The 22,803-nt window shown below is 40.3% G+C and overlaps 1 protein-coding gene across 4 annotated transcripts in view; it reads left to right on the forward strand.

Moving 5' to 3' along the window:
- LOC124527579 (gamma-taxilin-like) overlaps window positions 1-22,803 on the forward strand; it is a 697,565-nt gene that overhangs the window by 114,957 nt on the left and 559,805 nt on the right. The window lies entirely within an intron of this gene.

Raw genomic sequence — 22,803 nt, forward strand, 5'->3', positions numbered from 1 at the left:
TAAGTCATCGACGACACTAGTGGAGTCTTTTCTTAATTAAAAAAAATTAATGTTTATTTATTTTTCTGAGACAGAGAGAGACAGAGCATGAATGGGGAAGGGTCAGAGAGAGAGGGAGACACAGAATCCGAAACAGGCTCCAGGCTCCGAGCTGTTGGCACAGAGACTGACACAGGCCTCAAAGTTACGGACCGTCAGATCATGACCTGAGCGGAAGTCAGACGCTCAACTGACTGAGCCACCCAGGAGCCCCAATTTTTTTTTTTAACGCTTATTTATTTTTGAAAGAGAGAGACAGACTGCAAGTTGGGAATGGCAGAAAGAGAGAGGGAGTCAAATAATCTGAAGCCAATTCCAGGCTCTGAGCTGACAGCACAGACCCTGACACAGGGCTCAAACTCACGAACTGTGAGGTCATATCCTGAACCGAAGTTGGGTGCTCAACCGACTGAGCCACCCAGCCACCCCAAACATTTAATTCTTTTGAGGTGGTGCAGAGAGAGAGACACACACACAAAATATGAAGCAGGCTCTAGGCTCTGAACTGTCAGCGGGGGTCGAACTCACGAACTATGAGATCATGACCTGAGCCAAAGTTGGACGCTCAACCACCCAGGCACCCCCAATACAGGAGTCTTATATGTGACCCTGCACTGAAGAAGCTCTCAGACATCAGACCAAGTGGGCATGTAGGGATTCCTCTGAGAGAGAGCAGCAGCAGCAGCAGTAGTATGCACATAGACTTTATTTCATATATCATTAGATATAAGATCAAAAAATATCAAAATATGAAAAGAGACAACAAAGGATCTTTAGACATTAACTAGATATGCATCTGGTGGCTCTATGAACGCACATGTAGTTTCAAAGAGTGTTAGGGAGTTACAACAGGTTTTATATCTTAACTGTCCCCTGGGGACCATGGGGTTCTGCATCTCATCATGCTATTGTGTTCAACAGCCTTGAGACCAGAACATTGTTGATGTTTCAACTATTGCCCCATTCACCCTCTCCAGAAATAACTCCACACTTCTACTCTCATAAAAAAATAAATAAATAGGGGCGCCTGGGTGGCGCAGTCGGTTAAGCGTCCGACTTCAGCCAGGTCACGATCTCGCGGTCCCTGAGTTCAAGCCCCGCGTCGGGCTCTGGGCTGATGGCTCGGAGCCTGGAGCCTGTTTCCGATTCTGTGTCTCCCTCTCTCTCTGCCCCTCCCCCGTTCATGCTCTGTCTCTCTCTGTCCCAAAAATAAATAAACTTTGAAAAAAAAAATAATAAAATAAATAAATAAATAAATAAATAAATAAACCTAGACCAGCCACAGTGAAACTCTCCATATTAGGGGATTTGATTCTGTTCATTCATCACCAGATAAATCCTAGGTGGTCCATGATAAACTATACAAAACCGAGAATTCCTCAGAGACTGAAAATTCACCTCCTGGGCTTCAGACAACATGCCGAGTGACCCCATAATAAAGTCAGAGTTACAAACCAAACTGAAGGGACCAGTTCTATCAAATGTATATCACACATTAAGAGAACACATACTAGCACAGTAGCAATTTAAGCAAAGGCATCCTCAAAGAACACCCTAATATCCCATACTCAAATATATCTAAGCTCCACCTTAGGGGACTGTAGATTCACTGCAAGGAACCCATAATACTTTTATTCAGTTGAGAGGACACAGACTCAGCACACCAGATTCTAGGAAACACATCATGTGGATTTAGGTGGTACTTATCCAATGTCATGTCCCAGTGATAGTTGTCAAAAATCACACTTAGTGAAGTCCAGACCAAACTTATAAACACACAGACTAGACATGAGTATCTGCAGAGATTACCCTATGGGCCCATACTTAACACAAGGATCTTAAGATCCAGCAATAGGGACTTCAGATATATTATAGCATGGCCAGGCTCAGTTCTGGAATCACAGACTCAGTTAAGGATACTCATCTTCTAGCAAAAGAAATCTTCAAACAAATCAGAGGGGTATAGGCCCACCTCAAAAGAGCGCAGATACCCATCAGAGAACACAGACTCATTTCTGCGTACTCAGGGACGTCTCAGAAAACACAGACAAATTCAATGTATGCAGAGTCACACCACTCATCATAAAACATCGCCATAGTGTCTAGTTGCCATCTGAAAGGTACTTAATCCTATCTCAAAGAGGAATAAACATACCATATCTATGCTCAGATCCAACTCTGAAGACACACTCAGGTCTGGCTACTCTTGATACTCCTTGAGAGTTGTCAAACCCACCTCAAGGAATCCCAGACCACTTCAGGGTATTCTAGCTCAGCTGACGAGATCTCAACATACCTCAGAGAACCCAAACATACTTTGGGTACATAAGACTTACATCAGGCAATCAAAATTCAATGTGGAATTCCTGGATCCAACTCAGGGGCACCTAGTCACTTCAAGGGACCACAACTTGGCTCAAATATCTCAGAAAAGAGTATAGGGTCTCAGACATTCACAAAATATTCTGATCCATTTCAGGGTGCACAAGTTCAATTCACAAACCATACAAACATCTCAGGGGACCCAAGGTATGTTCAGATACCCCATGTCAGCTCAGAAGACTTCAGTTCCAAATGAGAGAACACATATGTCCCTGTGATTTCTCCATATTTAACTCAGGTGATCCAGAATCAGTTTGGGGACCCTAGATCCTAGTTAAGAAATCTAAGATCCAATTCATGAGATCCAGATTCATCTAAGGCATTCCCTGACCACATCACAGGGGTCTCAGACCCCAAAGGAAGACCCAGTCCCACTACAGGAGGGAGACCCAAACCCACCAGAGGACACCAACTGTATTGGGGCGCCTGGGTGGCTCAGTCGGTTAAGCGTCCGACTTCAGCTCAGGTCATGGTCTTGCAGTCTGTGAGTTCAAGCCCTGCGTCGGGCTCTGTGCTGGCAGTTCAGAGCCTGGAGCCTGTTTCAGATTCTGTGTCTACCTCTCTCTCTGACTCTCCTCCTGTTCATGCTCTGTCTCTCTCTGTCTCAAAAATAAATAAACGTTAAAAAGAATTTTAAAAAATTTTTAAAAAGAGCACCAAGTCTATTTAAGTATCCTCAGATAAAACCCATGGTAGCCAGAAAAAAAAAAAAAAAAAACAAAACAGGCAATCCAGTCATTTTTAGGGCACTAAGACTTAGATGAGAGGGCCTCAGAGTACATACCAAGTGGCTACAAACTAAAATTTGGGATCCATGTCCCATGTAGGGAGAAGGCACAAAAAGTAACATTAGGGTTTATATAACCACGTAAGGGACATAGATTTAGCTAGGGACTCAAATCATTTCAGTCATCTCCAAATAATATAACATATCCACACTCACCACAAGAAACCCTAGATCCACCTTACATGACACAGACCCAGCTGATTCAGCTCAAGAAACCAACATCCACCAAAGGTACCCAGACTCACTTCAAGGGACCAGGGACAATGCCGTAAGAGGTTCCAAACTAAACTCAGGGAGTCCCAGACCCAAACGAAGCGACCTTAGAATCACCACAAGGGGTCCATTCTGTATGTACCTAATCACACATAGTCTCAGCTCTGGTATTCCCAAGCAATACCTCAATAGGTCCACACTTAGCACAAGTTATATAAGACCCTCTACAGAGGACACAGCACAAACAACCCATTTTCAGTTTAGCTCCCTGAACAACACTCCAATTCCCCTCATACAGTATCGGTGTCCAAAAAACCCAACTGGGTCCTACACACAGTTCAGGAAGCCTAGATTCAGCTAAGAGGACTCAAACTATGTTAAGGAGATCCTAAGTCTCCTTCTACTATCAGAGAAGCTTACCACATCAGAGAACACTGATTCAAAGGGAATTTTATTTGTGTGTTTTATAAATGAGAAATATGACCAGGACCTTAGACACCAGCAACAGAAGCCAAAAAAAATCTCTCTAAAGAATACAAGTCAAAATCAGAGAAGCCTCTTGACAACAAATATCCAGAACACCATGTGCATCTCAGATCTAATACCATCATGAAAAGAACATACAGTAATAATGGCTAAAATATCACCTCAGTGAAGTCCAAATATACCTGAGGGACCCACACACACATCAATGTACTTACAATTACTCAGACCAACAAGGATATATTTCAGATACTCAGACTAACCTAGGGCATCATCAATAACATAGCATCTCAAAACATATTTCATGGGCCTCCAACAAAATTCAGGATACACAGATTTTGTTTATGGATGCAGACTCATTTCAGGAAATGCAGACCAATCTCAAAGAACCCAAGTCCTCTTGCTGAACCCCATATGGAACCCATGTGGAATTCATTTAGTCTCATACAATAACTCTTAAGACATAGAACCATTTCATATAACCCAACACCACATCAGAGGATACATATTCACACAAACACCTCAAACATAAACAGATTTCCCTATAAGGCTCAGGTCAGGAGTCTCTAGACCCTCTTAAGCAACACTAAACTTGGGAGAGTCACAACACTCCAGGAAACCAAAGTATTCCAGGAGGCCCTATACAAATCTCAGGGGCCCCCAACACATGTCAACCAGCCCTAACACACCTCATGAAATCCAACCAACACCTGGAGAGGCAACCTCACTTTGGAATTGAATACCAGATTCAACTGGGGAGACTCTAGAACCTGCCTCATGTAGTCTGGCTCAACTGAAGGGACGCAAGACTGACAAATCACCTGAAAGTGCAATAGGAAAACCAGGTAACCTAGATCCATATCAAAGATCCCCAGGAAGCATTGTAGGGTCTCAGGCTTTTACAGTAAGTCCCATACCCATCTCACTGGACCCTGTCTTAATTTGGGGAAACGTACATACTTTCCAGACATCCCTCAAACAATACTCCATGGTACCATGGGAAAAACATCTCAGACCTTCCTCAAGGGATGCAGATTAAGTTCAGATGATCCAAGGCCCACCACAATAAATCTCATACCAACCTCTGTTCAAGCATCTTCATATAAAAACCAAGGGGCTTTCTATCATGGCAGGGACTCAGTATCTTCAAGAGTCTTAGACTCAGCTCAGGGCACACCTGACAATATGCCAGGTCCCTCTATACCAAGTCAATAAGTCCCAGACCTAAAGTAAGGTCACATGGGATCCCAGATGCCACTAAAGTGATATATACTTAGTATGTGTAAATTCAACTCCTGTATTCCCAAATTATATCCCACCAATCAATCCTTAATAGAGGGAAACTCAGAGAAGAAACCCTAGATCCACCTTGCAGGACTCATAGTCTGTTCAGAACCCTGGACTGCACAGTGGTAACTCCAGAAAAATTAACTGAGTTCAGAAAAAATGAAGGGCCAAAGTCTCCTCACAGCAAAATCTAAATTTGAAGAGACTAAGACTTATTTCATGTGTCAACTAACAAAACTCTGAAAAGTCCACATTCAATGCAAGAGGTCTCAAGGAACTCAAGAAGTCTCAAGTCCACTAGATTTAGCAAAGAGTACTCAGAATCTACTCAGAGAAACCCAGACCCATATTAGAGGATTCAGACTAATTTCTGGAGGCAGAGAGCATCCATATGAGAACTCATTCAGGTGAGGAAATATCAGATAAACCAAAGACAAATACACAGAGGTGCTCATAATCCCCTCAAAGATCCCTAAAGTATTCCTTGTATTTTACTGATTTTGGCACCTCAAAAGAAGTCCCAGACCCAGCTCCTGGTTCAAAAGATATCCTAAAGATATGCATGCTACTCAGGCACCCCCTACACGTCTGAGGGAGAGGGGGTCCAGGACACACTTCAGGGAACACAGACACTCCTAAAGGATTCTTAGACTTGAACTCAGCACACTGAAATATTTGGCAGTTGATGCTACATCTACTTGAGGGCTTCAAAGTTGTTTATTCATCCCTACCAGGACACACCTCAGGAGACTCTGACTCAAGTCAAAGGACCCATGACATTAAGCCAACTGGACCCAGATCAATCTTATAAAATCCCAGACCCAAATGAAAAGGCTCAAGAGCCACAGGAGTCCCAGCCAGTCCCATGTAAGATAATATGTATTCAATTCAGAATGCAAACTCACCCCAGGCATTACAAAACTATATACTACTGGGCCCACCCTCATCACATGAGAATTCAGACACACCACAGAGGATCCAGACTTAGTTCAGGATCAGATCACAGCCCAAATGCCAAATGGCCCAAGGCTAACCTCAGAATCACAACCCTAAAGAAAGAGCCCAAGTACTCCCACAGCAGATGCTACAACCTCCTGAAGGACTAGGACTGAATTTACACATGCACAAATTATACTTAAATTACCAATGTTCAGTGTGTGGGAGATCAGGTTCAATTTAGGGACCCATAGACCATATACTCTAAGCCCTCCTAAGGGAACACACACTCAGCTCAAGAGACCCAAAATCACTTGGTAGGCCCTAAAAGAGCTAAATAGTTAGTTGAGATGCTATGGAGAGGTACAGGACAAATTCACAGAACACAGACACAATTGGAAAATCTAGACTTAATCTGCTGACCCAGACCCTCCTAAAGAAAACATATACAATTTAGACTCAGATCATGTATCCCCACAGATAAATACAACGAGTATAATCCATCTCAAAGAACTCCAAATTTAAACCTTAATAAATTCTAGACATACCGTAGAGAATCTAATAATACTCAGACACCCCAGACCTGATCAGAACACTTTGACATACTTCAAGGACTTAGCTCATAGATTTCCAAGCAACATATTAGGCTAAGAACTTATATTTAACCAGCTGAGAGTGACCCAGAACCAAGCCAAGGAAACACAGAACCATTTAGAGGATCCAGACTCATGCCCATGCCTATGTTAAGGAACACTTACCCAGTCTGTGGGTCCCAGAACAGCTTTATATTATTAGAAACATTTCAGAATGTTTAAAACCCATGCTGACACGGCTTAGACATCTCTTGAAGACAAACAGATAAAACACATCTCAGTGGTTGCAAACAGAACTCAGAAGACTAAGACTTATGTCAATAAACAAAAATCAAATTTAGGTGTACCAAAACAGATAAATATAACCCCCAAAGCACCCCAGGATCTCCATATCTATATCAGAAGTCCTTAAATGACTTTAGTGATATCAGATAGGGCTCAGGAATCTCAAAACAATATACCAGGTAGCCTGGAAACAGTCCAAGTGATCCAGAGTTAGCTGAGGATATTAAAACCATCTCAGACATCCCAATCTAAATCTGGAGGGACGGGTTCAGTTCAGAATATCTACTTCAAAGGACCCTAGATACACTTCATGACTCTTGAAACCCACCTCAGAAAATCCAAAACTACTTCAGAGTATCCAGACCTACCTCATGGGACACCCATTCAACAGTCCAAAGACACAACTCTGGTATTACAAGTCTGTCTGTGTTCAGAGGACTGAACTATAAAATAATGATCCCATCAAAGGTCCAAGATTCACTCCAAAGCTCTCAAACCCACAAGGGAAACTAGATGAATTCCCAAGGGACTGTGGCCCACATCAAGGGACGTTTCCTTCCCTATGGGACCAATATTCAGTTTAGGGGCACATATACAATATTCCAGGTAGTTTCTGACCAATTATGGGAACAAGATTCACAAACAGAATCCCAGATCTATGTAAGTTAATACAGAGTATGGAAGAGTGCCCTTTCACCCATCTCCAGGGACATACATTCATTTCAGTGATATCAGACCCAGCGCAGGTATCCCCAAACAATATACCAGGGGCTAACATATTCTCAAGTCATGACAAGTCAGCTCAGATGATTTAGAAGCATTGCAGGTGACTTCAGACACTACTTCACAGGCAAATTAACTTTGGACCACCCTACATCGACCTTGTAAATAGCGAACACATATCAATGACCAAAAACCCATTTTGGAGTTTCAGGGATAATTTCCGGAAACTCTAGTCTTGGAGCACCCAAACATACCATGTATATATCCATATGAAACTCAGATGATCTAGATTTAGGTCAAAGGCCAAAATTCACTTGATGGGACACAAAATCAGTTCTGGCATCCTCAGGTAACAGCCTGCCCTCAGGAGTTTCAAATCTTCACACACACAAACACCCAAACCAGATAATGCAGAATTGACCTTACAGGAAGACACAAATTAAATACTAAAAATTCATTTCTGGAGTTTCACGTTTACCTCAGGAGAATACTGTCTCATTTTACTGCATATAGATTCAGAACAGGAATTCAAAGTTATCATCCATATCTTAGAGACCCAGATCATAGTGATAAAAATCAAATTCCCTAAACATAGACACCTTGCATGACCTAAACTGAACTGAAGGACTCTGGATCCAACTCAGGAGAGCCTAGAATAAGACCTAGACAACAAAATTCATATATTCATAACAACTATACCCACCACACAGAGTCCAGGACTGACATCTGTGGACCCAACAAAAATAAAATATCTCCAGGTAACATGTAGAATTCACCCATGGGATCTATACTTAGGGCAAAGGACCACATAGGTAAAATCCTACTTGATACACATTAAGCAACACAAAATCTGCTCAGAAGGTCAAAGACTCACATTAAAAAAATCCTGAATACACTTCTGGGGAATCAGAGTTTGCCCAAGCATACCAAGACATCACACATCCCAAGAACTATCACAGGTCACCCCTGACTCATCTCAGGAAATCCACGATTACCTTAAGAGACTCAGAATCACTTCAGGAGATGCCAAAACCGGACGCACCACAAATAAGCCAGACTCACTTCAGTAAGTTACCCATCTCACTGAGTTACCCATATCAGGTAACTAGAGTCATCTCAGGAAGCCCCTGATTCATTTTAGGAGGCTGCAATTCAGTGTATACCAGACTAACTGCAAAGGAACTAGACTCAACTCAGGAGATCTAGATTTAACTTAGGAATACCAGTTTCAGCTAAGGAGACCCCAGACACCCCTTAGCAATTCCTAGACCCACTTCAGAGGTCCCAGACCAATCATTAGGAGTAAAAGACATCACAGAAAACCCATAACCATGTCAGAAGTCTCCAGAGCCACATAATGCGGTCACAGGCATACCTTCAATAATACCTTCAGGTGATTCTCAGTTCAGGAGATCACATATCTACTTCATCAATATAAAGCAGATCCATTAGGTGCATCCCTTGAAATCACTTCATCTGAACCAGGCCTCCCTCAGAAACTTCAAATTACTTTCAGTGGACCCTAACCCATCACAAGAAAATTGCTCATCCCCACAAATACACTAAGCGGTCAATAATATTTCAGGTGATCTAGTCAGCTCAAAGGATCCAGATTCATTTCAGGGGACTTTAGTACAACCCTGAGAGGATGACCCAGTTCAGGATACCAGGAGATCTATCTTCAAGATGGCAACTGATTATCCATTACCTTGGATAATGTCAGACTTATTTTAGGAAACATGCCTCAGTTTCATGAATCCCAGGTACATCTTGTAGCACCTGCATGTTCATTTATTTTCTCACATTCAGCTCAGGTGACCTAGGTTTAGCTCAATAGGCTTATAATCCACTTGTGATCCTAGATGCACTCACCTCATGGTACCCAGACTTAGTTATGTCATCTCCCAGTTGTGGCATCTGAGAGGTTCACAAACTCCCATCACCCACATCAGGAGATCCACAAGCAGGGGACACAGGTTCCAGCAAAAGACCTAAAGACCTAGGTTTTAAAAAACTAAAACAAACTTCAGGGAATCCATTCTGTGTTCAAGGCACCCAGATGAAATACAGGAGATCCAAGAACTACCATAGTGGATAACAGCCTGGAGATCCAGGATAGAACCCAACGCTGTTCAGACATTCCTATTTAAAACCAAAAATGAAATCTCAATCTGCCAACCCCCTTCAGAGGACCATAAGCTTATTTCAGCAGGAAAAGACTCCAATCAAAGAGATACCTGAGGGTCTTGGCGGCCCCAGACCCAACACAGCACTTCTGAGACTTACTTCAGCTCAGAAGATGCCCATTCCCACCTCAAGGATCCCTAAACCCACCTTTCCCCCCATAATAACAGTGAAGGTATTTGTATTGGCAAAGTAGTGTCATTGAAAATGCCTATATCCTCTGGTTTATCACAGCAGAACTATACCTTGCTGTTTCTAAAAAGTACTGAGGTTCATGGAAGTTCCTATCAATGTCTTGGAAGAAAATCTAAAGCCACCCCCCTTGTCAACACAAAAGATGACCTTGTGTAGGCAATTGGGGGGAAATGGAGGTTTCTGAAGGAAAGTACGCAACATGGGTCAGAAGTAGGACTGTGAGACTTTTATTCTCAATTGTGTAAAGGAAGTCCACAGATTTGGGGGTCCTTGGAGGGACAGTGGAATTATTAAAGGGAAATCAAAGATTTTGAGGGGGCAGAGGAAGAGACTGAGCAATGAAACTGTCATTATGGAAAGCTACATTTGCAAAGGGAAAAATTCTGTGGGTTATAAAGATGACACTGTAGTGGATAGAGATGAAAAAGGAATAGCAAAGAAAGACAAATGGTGAGAAAGGAAGAAGAAATGGCTCCCATCATCTACGAAGCTTGTTTTGGTATCGTGGTTGGAAGCTGCTGTCATCTGCTTGGTCCCAACTTCTTGGTAAAGCTATTAACTTCATGGTGTTGGATGTCTTTGGTACTCACTCTAAGGTCTCCAACTGGAGTGGACCTCCACTCAGAGCAAGTTTTATATCTTTCCAGTTAAGAAACATGAATTCAAAGTTGGGTCCAAGGAGTTTGGAGGCACTGTGAAGAGGATGAATGGCAAAAGGCCACAAACATTTCATCTGAGGCAAAATAGCAGAAAAAAAACCACAAAAAAAAACAAATTGAGATTTAGATAAGGACAGACTTTATTTAAAACAAATATTGGGAGGATTCTGGGAAGATGGCTGCGTAGGAGGACCCTGGGCTCACCGCGCGTCCTGCTGATCACTTAGATTCCACCTACACCTGCCTAAATAACCCAGAAAACCGCCAGAGGATTAGCAGAACGGAGTCACCGGACCCAAGTGCAGACGAGAGGCCCACGGAAGAGGGTAGGAAGGGCGGCGAGGCGGTGCGCGCTCCACGGACTGGCGGGAGGGAGCCGGGGCAGAGGGGAGGCTCGCCAGCCAAGCAGAGCCCCCGAGTCCGGCTTGCAAAAGCGGAGGGGCCTGACGGACTGTGTTCCGACAGCAAGCGTGACTTAGCCTCTGGGAGGTCATAAGTTAACAGCTCTGCTCGGAAAGCGGGAAGGCTGGAGGACAAAGGGAGGGTGAGCTGCGGAGCCCCCGGACGACAGAGCTCAGTTTGGCGGGGAACAAAGGCGCTCACCAGCGCCATCTCCCCCGCCCATCCCCCAGCCAAAATCCCAAAGGGAACCGGTTCCGGCCAGGGAAATTGCTCGCTCCGCTCAAACATCCAACTCTGTGCTTCTGCGGAGCCAAACCTCCGGCAGCGATCTGACTCCCTCCGGCTGCCACAGGGCCCCTCCTGAAGTGGATCACCTAAGGAGAAGCGAGCTAAGCCTGCCCCCCCTGCCGCCGTGCACCTTGCCTTCCCACCCCAGCTAATACGCCAGATCCCCAGCATCACAAGCCTGGCAGTGTGCAAGTAGCCCAGACGGGCCACGCCACCCCACAGTGAATCCCGCCCCTAGGAGAGGGGAAGAGAAGGCACACACCAGTCTGACTGTGGCCCCAGCGGTGGGCTGGGGGCAGACATCAGGTCGGACTGCGGCCCCGCCCACCAACTCCAGTTATACACCACAGCACAGGGGAGGTGCCCTGCAGGCCCTCACCACACCAGGGACTATCCAAAATGACCAAGCGGAAGAATTCCCCTCAGAAGAATCTCCAGGAAATAACAACAGCTAATGAGCTGATCAAAAAGGATTTAAATAATATAACAGAAAGTGAATTTAGAATAATAGTCATAAAATTAATCGCTGGGCTGGAAAACAGCATACAGGACAGCAGAGAATCTCTTGCTACAGAGATCAAGGGACTAAGGAACAGTCACGAGGAGCTGAAAAACGCTTTAAAGGAAATGGAAAACAAAATGCAAACCACCATGGCTCGGATGGAAGAGGCAGAGGAGAGAATAGGTGAACTAGAAGATAAAGTTATGGAAAAAGAGGAAGCTGAGAAAAAGAGAGATAAAAAAATCCAGGAGTATGAGGGGAAAATTAGAGAACTAAGTGATACACTAAAAAGAAATAATATACGCATAATTGGTATCCCAGAGGAGGAAGAGAGAGGGAAAGGGCTGAAGGGGTACTTGAAGAAATTATAGCTGAGAACTTCCCTGAACTGGGGAAGGAAAAAGGCATTGAAATCCAAGAGGCACAGAGAACTCCCTTCAGACGTAACTTGAATCGATCTTCTGCACGACATATCATAGTGAAACTGGCAAAATACAAGGATAAAGAGAAAATTCTGAAAGCAGCAAGGGGTAAACGTGCCCTCACATATAAAGGGAGACCTATAAGACTCGTGACTGATCTCTCTTTTGAAACTTGGCAGGCCAGAAAGAATTGGCACGAGATTTTCAGGGTGCTAGACAGAAAAAATATGCAGCCGAGAATCCTTTATCCAGCAAGTCTGTCATTTAGAATAGAAGGAGAGATAAAGGTCTTCCCAAACAAATAAAAACTGAAGGAATTTGTCACCACTAAACCAGCCCTACAAGAGATCCTAAGGGGGACCCTGTGAGACAAAGTACCAGAGACATCACTACAAGCATAAAACATACAGACATCACAATGACTCTAAACCCGTATCTTTCTATAATAACACTGAATGTAAATGGATTAAATGCGCCAACCAAAAGACATAGGGTATCAGAATGGATAAAAAAACAAGACCCATCTATTTGCTGTCTACAAGAGACTCATTTTAGACCTGAGGACACCTTTAGATTCAGAGTGAGGGGATGGAGAACTATTTATCATGCTACTGGAAGCCAGAAGAAAGCTGGAGTAGCCATACTTATATCAGACAAACTAGAATTTAAATTAAAGGCTGTAACAAGAGATGAAGAAGGACATTATATAATAGTTACAGGGTCTATCCATCAGGAAGAGCTAACAATTATAAATGTCTATGCGCCGAATACCGGAGCCCCCAAATATATAAAACAATTACTCATAAACAGAAGCAACCTTATTGATAAGAATGTGGTAATTGCTGGGGACTTTAACACCCCACTTACAGAAATGGATAGATCATCTAGACACATGGTCAATAAAGAAACAAGGGCCCTGAATGAGACACTGGATCAGATGGACTTGACAGATATATTTAGAACTCTGCATCCCAAAGCAACAGAATATACTTTCTTCTCGAGTGCACATGGAACATTCTCCAAGATAGATCATATACTGGGTCACAAAACAGCGCTTCATAAGTTTACAAGAATTGAAATTATACCATGCATACTTTCAGACCACAATGCTATGAAGCTTGAAATCAACCACAGGAAAAAGTCTGGAAAACCTCCAAAAGCATGGAGGTTAAAGAACACCCTACTAACGAATGAGTGGGTCAACCAGGCAATTAGAGAAGAAATCAAAAAATATATGGAAACAAACGAAAATGAAAATACAACAATCCAAACGCTTTGGGACGCAGCGAAGGCAGTCCTGAGAGGAAAATACATTGCAATCCAGGCCTATCTCAAGAAACAAGAAAAATCCCAAATACAAAATCTAACAGCACACCTAAAGGAAATAGAAGCAGAACAGCAAAGGCAGCCTAAACCCAGCAGAAGAAGAGAAATAATAAAGATCAGAGCAGAAATAAACAATATAGAATCTAAAAAAAACTGTAGAGCAGATCAACGAAACCAAGAGTTGGTTTTTTGAAAAAATAAACAAAATTGACAAACCGCTAGCCAGGCTTCTCAAAAAGAAAAGGGAGATGACCCAGATAGATAAAATCATGAATGAAAATGGAATTATTACAACCAACCCCTCAGAGATACAAACAATTATCAGGGAATACTATGAAAAGTTATATGCCAACAAATTGGACAACCTGGAAGAAATGGACAAATTCCTGAACACCCACACTCTTCCAAAACTCAATCAGGAGGAAATAGAAAGCTTGAACAGACCCATAACCAGCGAAGAAATTGAATCACTTATCAAAAATCTCCCAACAAATAAGAGTCCAGGACCAGATGGCTTCCCAGGGGAGTTCTACCAGACGTTTAAAGCAGAGATAATACCTATCCTTCTCAAGCTATTCCAAGAAATAGAAAGGGAAGGAAAACTTCCAGACTCATTCTATAAAGCCAGTATTACTTTGATTCCTAAACCAGACAGAGACCCAGTAAAAAAAGAGAACTACAGGCCAATATCCCTGATGAATATGGATGCCAAAATTCTCAATAAGATACTAGCAAATCGAATTCAACAGCATATAAAAAGAATTATTCACCATGATCAAGTGGGATTCATTCCTGGGATGCAGGGCTGGTTCAACATTCGCAAATCAATCAACGTGATACATCACATTAACAAAAAAAAAGAGAAGAACCATATGATCCTGTCAATCGATGCAGAAAAGGCCTTTGACAAAATCCAGCACCCTTTCTTAATAAAAACCCTTGAGAAAGTCGGAATAGAAGGAACATACTTAAAGATCATAAAAGCCATATATGAAAAGCCCACAGCTAACATCATCCTCAACGGGGAAAAACTGAGAGCTTTTTCCCTGAGATCAGGAACACGAAAGGGATGCCCACTCTCACCGTTGTTGTTTAACATAGTGCTGGAAGTTCTAGCATCAGCAATCAGACAACAAAAGGAAATCAAAGGCATCAAAATTGGCAAAGATGAAGTCAAGCTTTCGCTTTTTGCAGATGACATGATATTATACATGGAAAATCCGATAGACTCCACCAAAAGTCTGCTAGAACTGATACATGAATTCAGCAAAGTTGTAGGATACAAAATCAATGTACAGAAATCAGTTGCATTCTTATACACTAACAATGAAGCCACAGAAAGACAAATAAAGAAACTGATCCCATTCACAATTGCACCAAGAAGCATAAAATACCTAGGAATAAATCTAACCAAAGATGTAAAGGATCTGTATGCTGAAAACTATAGAAAGCTTATGAAGGTAATTGAAGAAGATTTAAAGAAATGGAAAGACAATCCCTGCTCATGGATTGGAAAAATAAATATTGTCAAAATGTCAATACTACCCAAAGCTATCTACACATTCAATGCAATCCCAATCAAAATTGCACCAGCATTCTTCTCGAAACTAGAACAAGCAATCCTAAAATTCATATGGAACCACAAAAGGCCCCGAGTAGCCAAAGGAGTTTTGAAGAAGACCAAAGCAGGAGGCATCACAATCCCAGACTTTAGCCTCTACTACAAAGCTGTCATCATCAAGACAGCATGGTATTGGCACAAAAACAGACACACAGACCAATGGAATAGAATAGAAACCCCAGAACTAGACCCACAAACGTATGGCCAACTCATCTTTGACAAAGCAGGAAAGAACATCCAATGGAAAAAAGACAGCCTCTTTAACAAATGGTGCTGGGAGAACTGGACAGCAACATGCAGAAGGTTGAAACTAGACCACTTTCTCACACCATTTACAAAAATAAACTCAAAATGGATAAAGGACCTAAATGTGAGACAGGAAACCATCAGAACCTTAGAGGAGAAAGCAGGAAAAGACCTCTCTGACCTCAGCCGTAGCAATCTCTTACTCGACACATCCCCAAAGGCAAGGGAATTAAAAGCAAAAGTGAATTACTGGGACCTTATGAAGATAAAAAGCTTCTGCACAGCAAAGGAAACAACCAACAAAACTAAAAGGCAACCAACGGAATGGGAAAAGATATTTGCAAATGACCTATCGGACAAAGGGCTAGTATCTAAAATCTATAAAGAGCTCACCAAACTCCACACCCGAAAAACAAATAACCCAGTGAAGAAATGGGCAGAAAACATGAATAGACACTTCTCTAAAGAAGACATCCAGATGGCCAACAGGCACATGAAAAGATGTTCAGCGTCGCTCCTTATCAGGGAAATACAAATCAAAACCACACTCAGGTATCACCTCACGCCAGTCAGAGTGGCCAAAATGAACAAATCAGGAGACTATAGATGCTGGAGAGGATGTGGAGAAACGGGAACCCTCTTGCACTGTTGGTGGGAATGCAAATTGGTGCAGCCGCTCTGGAAAGCAGTGTGGAGGTTCCTCAGAAAATTAAAAATAGACCTACCCTATGACCCAGCAATAGCACTGCTAGGAATCTACCCAAAGGATACAGGAGTACTGATGCATAGGGGCACTTGTACCCCAATGTTCATAGCAGCACTCTCAACAATAGCCAAATTATGGAAAGAGCCTAAATGTCCATCAACTGATGAATGGATAAAGAAATTGTGGTTTATATACACAATGGAATACTACGTGGCAATGAGAAAAAATGAAATCTGGCCTTTTGTAGCAACGTGGATGGAACTGGAGAGTGTGATGCTAAGTGAAATAAGCCATACAGAGAAAGACAGATACCATATGGTTTCACTCTTATGTGGATCCTGAGAAACTTAACAGGAACCCATGGGGGAGGGGAAGGAAAAAAAAAAGAGGTTAGAGTGGGAGAGAGCCAAAGCATAAGAGACTGTTAAAAACTGAGAACAAACTGAGGGTTGATGGGGGGTGGGAGGGAGGGGAGGGTGGGTGATGGGTATTGAGGAGGGCACCTTTTGGGATGAGCACTGGGTGTTGTATGGAAACCAATTTGTCAATAAATTTCATATATTAAAAAAAAAAAGAAAAATAAAGCAACTATTTAATTTTCAAAAAAAAATAAAATAAAATAAAACAAATATTGAATAGAAGAATGTGCCAATCTTAGAATCTGTGAGTATCTCAAAACCAAGCAGAAAATGTCTTTTTTTAAGAAGAGATAGGGGCACTGGGTGTTTCAGTGAGTTAAGCGTCTGACTTCAGCTCATGTCATGATCTCATGGTTCATGGATTAGAGCTCGGGCTCTGTGATGACAGTTCAGAGCCTGGAGTTTGCTTCAGATTCTCTGCCTCCCTCCCTTTCTCTCTCCCCTGTTCCCCTGTTCATGCTCTGTCTCTCTCAAAAATAAATAAACATTAAAACAATTTAAGAAATGTTTAAGAGGAAGGGATAAAAACAGCTTGCAGGAACTTATGGGAAGACCAGCAGAAGGGTGAGCAGGAGGCTAAATAGGGGCATTTTTACAAGAAATGTCACTGGCAGCTGATTCTCATAATGGACTGTTTGGAAGTAGGTCAGAAGTACGCCTTCTGACTTTGGTATGTTAGTGCTTGACTAAAATGAGGGCAAGACAAAGTTGAGGGAGCTGTGAGGAGAAAAGCCTTATTAAATAAATTTGTCAAGTCAACGGTGCCTTGGTCGCTCAGTCAGTTAGACATCCGACTTCAGCTCAGGTCATAATCTCACGGTTCATGGGTTTGAACCCCATTTCAGGCTCTGTGCTGACAGCTCAGAGCCTAGAGCCTGCTTTGGATTCTGTATCTCCCTCTCTTCTGCCCCTCCCCCAGTCATGTTCTTTCTCTCTCTCTCTCTCTCTCTCTCTCTCTCTCTCTCTCCCCCTCTCCCTCTCTCTTTCTCTCTCTCTCTCCTCTCAAAAATAAACTTTAAAATAAATTTCAAAAGTCTGTCAAGCCAAAGTGCATATAGTAGGTAATGACAAATTGTAGGCATTTGGTCCTCATATTACCAGAAAAAGACCTAAAAAATATTACTATGACTTCTAAAAGATCATTAAATATCACATATATTAAAATTAAATTTTCCTTGGGGCGCCTGGGTGGCGCAGTCGGTTAAGCATCCGACTTCAGCCAGGTCACGATCTCGCGGTCCGTGAGTTCGAGCCCCGCGTCAGGCTCTGGGCTGATGGCTCAGAGCCTGGAGCCTGTTTCCGATTCTGTGTCTCTCTCTCTCTCTCTGCCCCTCCCCCGTTCATGCTCTGTCTCTCTCTGTCCCAAAAATAAATAAACGTTGAAAAAAAAATTTTTTAAAAATTAAATTTTCCTTTAAATAGCAAAAATTTTAATGTTTCTTTGAAATAGAATCCAAATGAGAACTATATATTGCTATTGGTTTGAATATTGTAAGTGTCTGTTAAAAGTTTTCCCCTTCAATTATTTTTTTCAATTTATTAAAAAACCACCAGGTTGAGAATCCAACATTGTTCCTGTATTTTGAATTTTGTTTCTTATATTTATCCACATACTCTAATGCAACATCTCTACTCACAATATTTCTTCAAATCACTAGCAAACTACATTGATTCTGCTTTATATTTTTTCTTTAATTTTTTTTCAACATTTATTTATTTTTGGGACAGAGAGAGACAGAGCATGAACGGGGAGGGGCAGAGAGAGAGGGAGACACAGAATCGGAAACAGGCTCCAGGCTCCGAGCCATCAGCCCAGAGCCTGACGTGGGGCTCGAACTCACGGAGTGCGAGATCGTGACCTGGCTGAAGTCGGACGCTTAACCGACTGAGCCACCCAGGCGCCCCCTGCTTTATATTTTCAAGAACACTGCATATCAGTTGTTCTTTTATTATTGTGTACGGTGTTTCTGGTTATCATTCTTTATGCATGCACTAAATTGTTTCATTCATCCTAACTCTATAATCCTCTTTAATATACAATAGGGGAGCCCTGTCAGAATATTCTCCATTCTTCAACATTGACTTTTTTAAACAAACTCCAAAATTATAACTGAAAAGGTAATATATGTATATTATTACATATATTTTATAGTATACATAAAAACTACATGTATACATATACTTCCACATAACCTATATAACTCACATATAGAAATGTACACATGTAGATATACACACATACATATTAAATGTATATATGTGACAGTCATAATTTTCAGTGACTTTTTAATATTATTTAAGGTCATACTGAAGGCATATTGGAAGACTCATCTCTATGTACTCAAATCATTCTTCATTTACTTCAAAGGCTGTTATAGTTTTTTTCTTCAAATAAGAAGAAATGTGTAAAATGAGAACAAGAATAGTAGTTCCTAGTAATATGGCAATAATGAGATGAGATAATGAAATTTGTAATTAAATGAATCACTTCCTATATTATCCAGTAAACATAATTCTTATGTTTTAATTTTTATTTTATAATTGCAATATTTTTTCAATTAAGTAAATGACCTTCTTTCTAATTTGTAGTTTGAATTATATACTACTTTTATCTTTAGAGTCCATAAAATGAATTGACATACTTAACTTTTGTCATCTGAATTCTATGAAAATAGAAATACTACAAAAATTGTATATATGTGTATTTATTTACATTTATGAATGGTATAGTGACCTTTTAACAATTTTTTTTCAGACTATCCCTTAGAATTCACCATGAGTCAGGGCACCTGGGTGGCTCAGCCAGTTGAGCAGCTAACTCTTGGTTTTGGCTCAAGTAATGACCTCACAGTTGGTGAGTTCAAGCCCTGCATTGGACCTTGTTCTGGCAGCGTGGGCCTGCATGGGATTCTCTGTCTCCTTCTTTTTCTCTGCCACTGCCCTGATCACACTCTGTCTGCCTCTCAAAAATAAACATTTCAAAAAACTAAAAAAGATTAACATCAGGGGCACCTGAGTGGCTCAGTCAGTTAAGCATGGGACTCTTGATTTCAGCTTAGGTCATGATCTCGTGGTCGTGAGTTGGGCCATGTGCTGACAGCAGCACCTGCTTAGGATTCTCTCTCACCCTCTCTCTCTGCCCCTCCCCTGTTCTCTCTTTCTCTCAAAATGAAGAAATAAACATTAAAAAAAATCACTATGAATTATCTTGGGATTTCTATTTCTTCTTGAAAAATTCTTGACAAATTATTTTTTTAATCATCTGTCATTTAACTTTCAAAAGAAATGCACTAATATAAGAGGTCACCAAAGATTTCTTATAATTCTTTTTAATATATTTATATCGTTAATTTATTCTTCACTCCAATCACGTGTGTGGATGTTATTGTCATTCTTTTCTATCTCTTATTGAGCCTGTTTTTAGTGAAATTATGTAATTATGCAATCATGCAATGATTTACTTTTGGCAAAACATACAAAACAACACAATTCTTTTTAAAGTACGGTTTTGACATCATTGACCATTCCATAAAGAATGTGTTACTTTTAGGTTCTACTTCATATAAAAGTAATTATATAGTTTACACACTTTTTTTTTTTTGGAGCCCTGTATTACATTTCAGGTATTGTGCTCAGAACAGGTAATTCAGTTTGATAATACCATTATCAGTTTTGCAGACTAAATTTAAGAGGTTATGTATTTTATCCAATTTCACACAACTACTGTATTTTGAAGCTTAAGAGTCTTCTCAGTTTGCCTGACTACATTATAATGTTGTTTTAATTAATATATGCATCCTATTTTGCAGAAATTCATTATTTCCAGTCAAAATGACTTTCCCCCAAGTTTCCTTTTGCCCTCAACTTTGCATACTTCTGTACATTGTTCCCAGCAAGTCTCATTATATATATATTTTTTGTCATCTGCCATACCACTTTTATTAACCCCATGACTCTGCAAACATTATTCTGCCTAGAATATTCCTTAAGTAGTATATCTAATAAGTTACAATCAATTTTCAAAATTTTCTCTAAATACGTCTTAGTAAATTTTTACTTTTACATGCTTTTAACCAGTTCTCTTTCATAACAAAGTATCTGGGGCCAGATCATTAGGTATAAATCTCAGTTTTTCTAGAAATAGATATCTGAAATTGGGAGTAAGTTTTAATGTCCTGTTTTCTCTCTTGCAAGGTGGACATGATGTTAGAGGAGTTTTAAACATTAACTGAGTAATATAATATGTATATGTATTTTATCTAAGTGTCTGATTCTGATAATTATTTAGAAAATGACAATCACTATTATGTGTATTTCTTTTTAAAAAATAATTGGAACATTTTCTCCTGCTTTTAATGGCACCTAACACATTATATTATGTCTATATCTGCTTTCCCAATAGTGTCCTTTCACTGGAAAATATATTGAGTCTTCATTTGTATTATTAATTGATAATAATATACTATTTAATTATTTATAATATAACTGTTACATTAACAAAATACATCATAGTTTCTCTAAAGAGATATAAATTAAAATAAAAGGAATGTTTTAACTATTAAAAATGAGAAAAATAATTAATTTTGACACAGCTATGGTTAAAATTGATGTCTTTCAAGTAAGAATGTAATCTATCTAGGAATGTAGTTATAACAGTTTTGGTTAGGAAGGAATTAATAACAGTTCTAACATATTGGTAACTGCCACTTTGAAACCAATCTTCTAAAATAATATTGTGCATAAGACTAATTTTACCTTTGGTGCATAAATTCACTTCTGAATTATTTTCCTGAAGGAAAAATATTAGAAAGGGAAATTATGATTTCTACAGACATAATCATCACTATATTCTCTATACATACAGAAATTCTCAGTACTTCATAATTTGAGAAATATAAAAATTAGCAGACATAGGTTTGTTGAAAGAGATGTAAACACTGAAAATGGTAACTCCAGTATTATTTTTTAAGAGCTGTAAGTTTTGAGATATACACAAATTATTAGCTATGCAAAATGTGTAGACAAATGGACAAATTTTAGAGAATATCACAAAAAATAAGTTTTAGTTGTATTCTGGTTATTTAAGAGTATTTTCTAATGTTAGGTTGCATTTTCAAGTGAATTCATAGAAGGAATAATTTTTACTTAAAAGGGATAGTCTGCCAGCTAATAACAGTATTTTTTTCAGGAACAGAAATGTATTTATTTTACCAGATAGAATTGTTTATTAAGGATTTTGTTTATCATACGAATAATGTCAGACTAGTTTCACAGAGATTTGTTGTTTTTCATAATTTTGTAAGTTTCATGTACTTACTGAAAACTGAAGATTAAGTTTCTCAAAGATATATACTTCAAAGATATTGAAGCTATGGATTTTTAAGTACTTTTGCTATTTTCATTGTATTGTTACTGTATTTTTTGTCACCATTATTAGCTATTTTTCCTTCCCGCACTGAAAAATACTAAACGACATCTGACAGTGTGTTGTCAATACATGAGACAATGATAAATTCTGGATAGCTGATAGTAAAATTTAGTTCTTTCTTTACCTGGATTACTTTAATGTAACTGGAGAAAGTAAATAATAAAGCGGAGGTACAGAACACATTTGGTTGTTCAACCCGCTTACACGCTTTTTCCTCGCGGGCTTCTCAGCTCGCTCCCCCTCCACTTTGTAAAGTTTCCGCATTCCCTACTTCCTCTGCGCCTCATCATCCGGGTTCTTTCACCTCGTTAAATTGGTCGCGCAGTTGCTCTCAGCCGTTAGTTTAGCTAGTGGTCGCTAAGGTAGCGGCTTAAGTTGCGCTTGTGGAAAATAGGAGCTAAAAAGGTAAGAATTTCGGGATTTTAGGAACAATGGGTGGTTTTATACCTCAGGAAAAATAGCCCATAGCAATATCTTTTCATGTAAATTGATAAGCTGTGGTAATTCCAACTTTGATTTTTCTGTCAGGTTTTTCAGTAAGTCTTAATTGATAAATTAAGTGTAAATATATGTGTGCATAGAACATTTAGAGGCGTTAGGTTTCAAAGTATTTACTGGAAAGTAGTCTTGCTTTCGTTCCTGTTGGCAATGTGTTCCTGGGGCCGCGGTGGAAAGTC

The sequence above is a fragment of the Lynx rufus genome, unplaced genomic scaffold, assembly GCF_022079265.1.
Source record: "Lynx rufus isolate CCGP_SWC_20201006 ecotype Redwood Valley unplaced genomic scaffold, mLynRuf1.p SCAF_51, whole genome shotgun sequence".
Taxonomy (NCBI): Eukaryota; Metazoa; Chordata; class Mammalia; order Carnivora; family Felidae; genus Lynx; species Lynx rufus.